This window comes from Sinocyclocheilus anshuiensis, unplaced genomic scaffold (assembly GCF_001515605.1).
Source record: "Sinocyclocheilus anshuiensis isolate Anshui unplaced genomic scaffold, SAMN03320099.WGS_v1.1 scaffold283, whole genome shotgun sequence".
In the NCBI taxonomy this organism is placed as follows: Eukaryota; Metazoa; Chordata; class Actinopteri; order Cypriniformes; family Cyprinidae; genus Sinocyclocheilus; species Sinocyclocheilus anshuiensis.
This window is the reverse complement of record NW_015549605.1, coordinates 4,702,066-4,710,355: the sequence shown is the minus strand read 5'-3', so window position 1 is coordinate 4,710,355 and position 8,290 is coordinate 4,702,066. Positions and strand designations below refer to the sequence as shown.

The window sequence follows — 8,290 nt, the reverse complement described above, 5'->3', positions numbered from 1 at the left end:
TATGACTTCATAAATATTTATACAATAACAGTATACAGTACTGTATACTGTATATATTTTTATTTATAACATTTCTACTATATATTTACCACACATACTATATATTGTAAAATTATAATTATATGACTTAATTGTAAATTTATATTTGGCTCACAGAAAGGTCTAATTAAAGTTATTATTTGCTAATAATGTGCACATGCAAGATTACAATGAGTGCGTTTACATGCATCTTCTTAAGGCGATTATAATGAGATTTTGGCAATATTGCGATTAAACTTTACCTCATGTAAACGCAATACTTCGATCTAAATAATGCGATTAAGCTCATAATCGCAGCAAGAATAATCATATTAACATAGGTGGCGTATGCAGATTTTAATCGAAATATACAAGCATGTAAACACCTTAATCGCAGTTTTGCCGCTCTGACCAAAGTGCGCATGTGCTCGTGACATACATGAATGACGTGTCATCGCATAAGGGGAAAACACAACTCACTGCCACCAGTCTCTGTTCCTTACCCTCATCCAGAAATGGCGAGTAGAACGCGACGGCAGCGTAGGCAAACTAATTGCCATCACATTTCTATGGCGCCGAAACAGCATGGAATACAGCCATACAAAAGTGTTTTGCATTAGACATAAATAGGCCTAAATTAAAACACCGGCCAGTTAACACACCTGCTCTTTCTGAGTCTATCATTTATTCCATGCAGTGGGGTATGTGAATAATGGCAGTAAAAAATGTACCACAATTCTTAGCGAATAATAAGAATAATGTAAATTGCATGTAAACGGGAGTGAAGAGCTTTGCTCTTGACATGTAAACATCATAATGCGATTATGTCCTCACTCTGATTATTGGAAATAATTGCATTATTCGTGCGCATGTAAACGTAGTCAATGTTGTGAAACCAAGAACCAATGACATTAGAATGGAACAAAATGGAATTTTGTGTTCCATGAAAGAATGTTTTTTGCAACACGAGAGTGAATAAATGATGAAAGAGTTCTCATTTTTCAACTATTCCTTGAAGCCATATAAAGTATAATGTGCATTAAAGCCATATTAATGGAAGTTATTATAAAGTGTTATGCCATATTTTACTATGCGGCACCGTGGGCATGTCTATTACCGATGCAGCTTCTCATGTTAGCTGCCAAGCACTTGTCTATGTACATATTCAAGTGTTTTCATTCATTTTTCATATTTCCAGCTTCATTCATTAATTCTCGCAATCACAGATCACGGTTCTTCCCTCTCGTCGTGTTTGCCATTTCTCTGCCAAGTTGCACAGCAGTGCTACAACACCCCTCAGTGACCCTTAACATCATCACACATGCATCAAAGCAGAGACCAGAAAATGTGAGTTAAGCGCATACAGGGGTGCTCATATTTCTTCTTAATGTTCCGCGTGCCTCTTAATAAGAGAGCATTATAACTCGTGAGGCAAGAGCTGTGCGTGATTGACTGTTTTCGTTTCCCTTATGTGCCTTGAATCGTGTTGAAACAAAAGAAGTTAAACATTCTCTTTGAAACCATATCCAACGATTCATTTAAATATTAGTTTTGCTCTGTGCATCTTCGCTACTCTTTCATTTTTCTATCCCCAACTCCGGCGTTTTGTTATCATCTGTTTATGTTTGCCTTCAAGTTGTGTCATTTGCATAACTGCAGTTGAGCGATTAAGGTGGTGGGGCTGCGTGGGACCATTAAATCCTCATTAATTCGCTTTCTTGCGGGCAGTGCAACCTGGGTTATTTGTTTGACCACCTTGCGTTCCTCATCGACTGTATTTGAAGTGAAAGACAGATACGGAAAATTCACTGACAGCATGTGCATTCGTGAATGTGACCAGAAATGTCATTAGAGAAAGAGACCTGATTGCTGTTATTCTGCTGTGCAAGTATGACGTGTATTGATTGCACATTTCGATGAAGTAATCATTTTAGACTTAAAATTATTGTGTTGTGCTGTCAGTAATTAGAGGAAAAATGTTTAATCTGTCTTCCTGTTTCGTGAGTAGCAAATCAGCATTTTAGAATGATTTCTGAAGAGTCATGTAACAGTGAAGACTGGCGTAATGATGCTGAAAATTCAGCTTTGCATCACAGGAATGAATTATGTTTTCAAATATATTCATATAGAAAACAATGAAAGCCCATTTCCAATATGGATTAAAAAAAATAAAAAAGGTAGGTTACACTTTATTTTGATAGTCCACTTTAGACATTCAACTAACTATAAGTAACTTTGCAACTACATGTCAACTAACTCTCATTCATTTGCAACTGCATGTCTACTAACTCTCAGAGTTTGGGGTTAGTAGAATAAGTTGACATATACTTGCAAAGTTTCTTATAGTCAGTAAGTTGTATGTTGTGGACCCATCAAAATAAAGTGTAAGAAGATATTAAGCAGACAGTGTACTAATACTCTAATTACTGCTAGTTGACATTTAGTTGCAAAGTTACTTACTGTTAGTAGAATGTCTAAAGTGGATTCGAAATAAAGTGTTACCAAAAGGCAAGTGTGACTTTTTATCTCACAGTTTTTATTATTTTTTTTTTTTTCGAGAAAATTTGCAGAACTGCAAGATAGAAACTTAGAATTTAATATTCTATATTTATATTTTTATTTACATATAACGGGCTTATTATAGTTAACCCATAAAAAAAAATGTTGTTACATAAATGATAAACGTTAACTGAAATAAAATATTTTTTCTAAATTGTAAATAAAACAATGATTATTGGAGTATGTCTTACAAGAAAATATTATTTCAGTTACTTCATTTCATGTTTAATTCAATGTGTTACTTGCAATTTCTTTGTATTTGTGAAATTTACTAGACATTTCTGAGTGACAATTGTTTCAAAATAGGCAACATTTTTCATCAGATCTATTCTTCAGGCCATAGATGTAGGTGACTTTTTTCAGTAGAAGAGTAAAGAAGATTGTTAGCTGAAACCACAGCTCTTGGTGGTTCATAATGTACATCAATGTTACCCTCACTTTCAGAGTCAAAAAAAGGTACAAAATGAATACCCGTGGCTCCTGGCGATACATTGACATCTTATGAAGTGAAAAAATTTGTCTGTGCAAGAAACTGAACATTATTTACTACATTATTACCTGTAATCCATTGCCTCAGTCAAATGGGAAAGTCAGACTGTTCTCTGCAAACGAGTTTTTTGAGTTAATTTCAAAGAACTGGTTCAAATAACAGTTTCACCAGGTTTCTCTTTATGAGATTTTGCTTAGACATCAGTGAGATCAATAGGGAATAAATTGAGACTTTTGATTTTCTCCTCACATGAAGACCCAAGAAACGTTTTCTCAAGAGTTTCAAAAGAGATATATCTCTTAAATATGTTATAAAGTTGATAGTTAATGAAACATAACTGATAACTCTTATTTTGTCTCCTGAGCTACCGCTCAGCAATACAATTTACCACTAGAAATAGAAATAGAAAAAGGAAATAAAAATAAAAATCGCTCGGACTCTGCCCTCGAGCATTCTGGGAAAAGGCTATAGCTGCCAAAAGGGGCTGTTTAACGATCCCGTGCCTCTTTTTTGAGCTGTAGTAGTAACCTTTCTCAGCAGCATGAGATGGGCCGCCTGCGTGATCCCACGGTCCGCTGCAGACGCTTTGCTGTTATTGACACCCTCCTGGAGAGAATCAGAAACTCCCGCAGATAAGAGTTCCTCAGAGTCCTGACACAAGAGCCTCAGATAACATCATGATGCTGCTGTAGTGAAGCAGATATGCACAAAAACAATGAGAGAGCGAGAGCTAAGAATGAATGCAAACTGATCTTCAGTCTGATCTACAGTCTCTTTTGCTTACCAAGGCTGCATTTATTAGTTAAAAATGAAGTAAAAACAGTAATATTGTGAAATATTTATGATTTAAAATGACTGTTTTCTATTTGAAAATGTCTTAAAATATACTTTATTCCTGTGATGCAATTTTATTTTTACTTTTTAAAACTTTTTTCACTTAAAGTTTATTATTATGAAAAGTTCACAAAAATACTACTTTTAAGTTTTATATCAAGTTTATATTTCCCAAAACTTATTTTACTCTAAAATGGTGAGAAAATCAAAGCAATGAATCTAAACAAGTTGTGTTCCAAATGCGGGCATTTTTTGACCATGAACAGACCATTTAACCTTCTCAAATCTTTGTGTGTGTGTGTGTGGGTGTGTGTTCACATAGCGAATACCTAAACCTTTACCTAGTTTTGTACCATTCCAGTGAAGTAAAAAATTATTAAAAAAAACCCAAAACAAAATTTTTTGATCAAAAATGACAGAGGTGCACCACAGGGTTAATGTATGCATTTTTATGCTTATTAAACTTTGCAACATGCTCGCATCTGGCTCTATTTGGATTACTGTGGTCCATCAATGTGGTTCAATATCAGTTAGTGATTCAGCTCAATGGTTTTGGTGCAGTTAGAGTGCAACAATCTGCTCTACATGGGCTGCATTTCAAGAAATCAGAAACAGAAAAACATTTACGGTCAGATCCAAGTGGTGAATCGTGCTGAATGTGTGAATGAATGCTGATTTACATTGCAGTAGATCAGCATTAGGCCTATTTAGAGATTGCATTGCCTCTCAATGCTGGACACCAGTCATTTGTTATGATGACACTTTTATGGTCTGTTGTTAATGGCACGTTCCCAAAGCCATGCCTCCCAGACTGAAGTCTTCGTATGCACCGCTTCATTCACCAGTGTGTAGCCTGTCCTATTTTATGTTTTCTTTGCAGGATCCAGACAAAATGATCCCTACTGTGAGAAACGGCAGTGTAAACTAACCCCGTTAATGTGCCAGCTGTTCTCAGGCTGAGTTTAGACTACAAAAAAGACTAGATATTTACATTTTTGTCATTCGTGAGCAATGAGCACTGGTGTTTGGACAGACAAAACTTACTGGCATGATTTTAAAGTGTTGCTGGGGATTGCTAGGATGTTGCCATGTGGTTGCTAAGGTGTTTTGGGTGGTTGCTGAATCACCATGTAATACTCTGGGTTAATATTTAGGGTTAGGGGTTGTTCAAATCATTAAATATGCAATAATAAAAAAAATAGTAATGACTTGGGAAGCACCATTAGAATGATGAAAATAGTCTGATGTCATAGAATCTCAATATTAATATGATTGTGATGTTTTGTATTGTGGCATTATTATCGTAAAACACATTTTCCCCTCCAAGTTCTCATTACCATAATGCAAAAATGTAAAAATTAATTACAAATATTTTGTATACTGTATTACCATGCTGACAATTAAAAATAAGATCAATTAAAAATAAAATAATAACAATAATAATATAAATAATAATAAATTGAAATAAAATAATAATATTGAGAGTAATAATAAAATGACTTTTTACATTGTATATACAGTATATATATGTTGTGTGTGGCCATGACCATGATAGAACATCTGGATGCATTGTGATAATGAAAATTCTGTTTTAAGGGGTTTAATTTATTTGTCATTAAAATAATGTCACCATACAAAAACGTATTATTTGATTAAACTTATTAACTCTTATTTCAGTAAAATAACAGAGAAAAATGAGCAATTATGAATTTGTGGTGGAATGTGACCTGGAGATGTTTTTGTGAGATTCACCTTTTTGCACCTATAAAGGAACACACTCACACAGAGTCTTGTGCTATTGAGCGGTAATGGTTGACGAATATCTTGGACGTCTTGGCGTTTGGCCATGGCCGATATCACAGGGAAAGTGAAAGGTTCCTCATTAAATTGTCGAAGTCTGCTGATACTGTGGAACAATTACATCTTAGCGCCGGTTAATGAGTCAAGTCACCCGAACTGGAGCTCTTTCATTACTGCCCATCACTGCACTTTCTCTGTCCCTTCGCAGACCACACACACTGCATTAACCACTAGCCAGTGTGTGATAATGAACACAGTGCTGGCCGATTATGATGGGCAAATGGGAAGAAATGGATGAGTGTGCGTAGAGGTCCAGAAGAAGCCTTTTAGAAGTGTGAAGGGTTGTAATATGCTCATGTGTGTTTGTGTGAGATGGAATGAATGGAGTTTATGAGTGCATTAAAATGAATGTCTGGAATGTGCACTGCCTAATGCATACTAATATTTAAAATAGTAGGTGAAATGGTGCACAGAATGCTTCAGTGAGTAGGATGTTTCATTGTTCTTACATGATTTCACAAAACTGTATGTGAGAGTGTCCAAAATTCCTTTTTTGTCACACCTGCTAATGGAATTTGAAATACACATACTAATAAATATTTCTTACAGGCCATAAACTTTTTTCCCCATTATTTTACATTTATAATAATAATAATAATAATAATAATAATAATAATAATACATGTTCTTAATTTAATTTTATTCTGCATAGATTCTAGGTCACTTCTTGTCCAGGGTAGTTAGGGTGCTCTAGGTTATTTCCAGGGTATTTTGATGGTTGCTTGAGTGTATTAGGTGGTTGCTAATGCATTCTGCATAGTTGCTACAGTAGGTCATTTCTTGGATGTTCAGGGTAGTTAAGGTGTTCTAGGTTGTTTTGAGGGGGTTTTGGTGGTTGCTTGAGTGTTCTGGCTGGTTGCTAGATTGTTTCTTGGATGTTCAGAGTAGTTAGGGTGTTTTAGGTTATTTCCAGGGTATTTTTGGTGGTTGCTTAAGTGTTCTGGGTGGTTGCTTAGGCAATCTGCATAGTAGCTAGGTCATTTTTTGGATGTTCAGGGTAGTTAGGGTGTTCGAAGTTGTTTTCAGGGTATTTTGATGGTTGCTTGAGTGTTCTGGGTGGTTGCTAATGCATTCTGCATAGTTGCTAGATCATTTCTTGGATGTTCAGGGTAGTTAAGGTGTTCTAGGTTGCTTCCAGGGTGTTTTGGTGGTTGCTAGAGTGTTCTGGGTGGTTGTTAGGGCATTGTGGGTGGTTGCTAAGGCATTCTGAGTAGTTGCTAGGTAATTTCTTGGATGTTCAGGGTAGTTAGGTCATTGCAAGGGTATTTTTGCTGGTTACTAGAGGGGTTTTGGGTGGTTACTGGGGCATTCTGGGTGGTTCCTATGGTATTCTTGGCTGTTTCTGTGGTGTTCTGGGTGGTTGCTAGGGTACTCTAGTTCAGTTGAATATTCAGTATGTGCTGAATCATCGCTAGTATGCATGCCAGTATGCCATTTCAAACATACCCATAGTTCACAGTATGTATGCACACGCAGAAGCTTTTGAAGAGCAAAGAGGCCACAGAATCAGTAAATGGAAGTTGATACAAAGGCAGACGTCCAACTTGAAGCATCACTGCCTGCCGCCGAGGGGTAATCGGCAGCTCAGCCACAATTACACCCGCTCCAGTGGCTCCCTACATACGCTTATTTTTAGATTAGTGTGGTGAGATGGATGGAGCGGGAGGAGAGATTGTGGAAGTGTGCATTCAGACGAGCTGGGGAAAAAAGTGATGATAATTGTGTTGTGTAAAACAAATCCCCTTGTAAGTCGAGGTGGCGTGACGGTGAATCTTAAAATGGAGTGCAGCGGCAGGCGTTTAACTCCGTGACAGAGCTCTATTCTCTTCTCAAATGATTCTGTGCTGAAATAATAAAGGAATGGCCTTAGGAGGTGTATTATATCAATTTCACAGAAAGAAATTCTCTGAGACAGGCTGAAGTAAGAGTAAAGCAGTGTGTTTGACTTGCTTTGCAGTTCCAGGATGATGGAAAACTTTTAATATGAACTATACAGGTGCATCTCAATAAATTAGAATGTCGTGGAAAAGTTCATTTATTTCAGTAATTCAACTCAAATTGTGAAACTCGTGTATTAAATAAATTCAGTGCACACAGACTGAAGTAGTTCAAGTCTTTGGTTCTTTTAATTGTGATGATTTTGGCTCACATTTAACAAAAACCCACCAATTCACTATCTCAACAAATTAGAATACTTCATAAGACCAATAAAAAGGCCTTCTGGAAAGTATGTTCATTTACTGTACATGTACTCAATACTTGGTAGGGGCTCCTTTTGCTTTAATTACTGCCTTAATTCGGCGTGGCATGGAGGTGATCAGTTTGTGGCACTGCTGAGGTGGTATGGAAGCCCAGGTTTCTTTGACAGTGGCCTTCAGCTCATCTGCATTTTTTGGTCTCTTGTTTCTCATTTTCCTCTTGACAATACCCCATAGATTCTCTATGGGGTTCAGGTCTGGTGAGTTTGCTGGCCAGTCAAGCACACCAACACCATGGTCATTTAACCAACTTTTGGTGCTTTTGGCAGTG

The 8,290-nt window shown here is 36.6% G+C and overlaps 1 protein-coding gene across 2 annotated transcripts in view; it reads left to right on the top strand.

The window, feature by feature from the left end:
* Positions 1–8,290, top strand: part of LOC107658943 (metabotropic glutamate receptor 8) — a 198,639-nt gene that overhangs the window by 154,400 nt on the left and 35,949 nt on the right. The window lies entirely within an intron of this gene.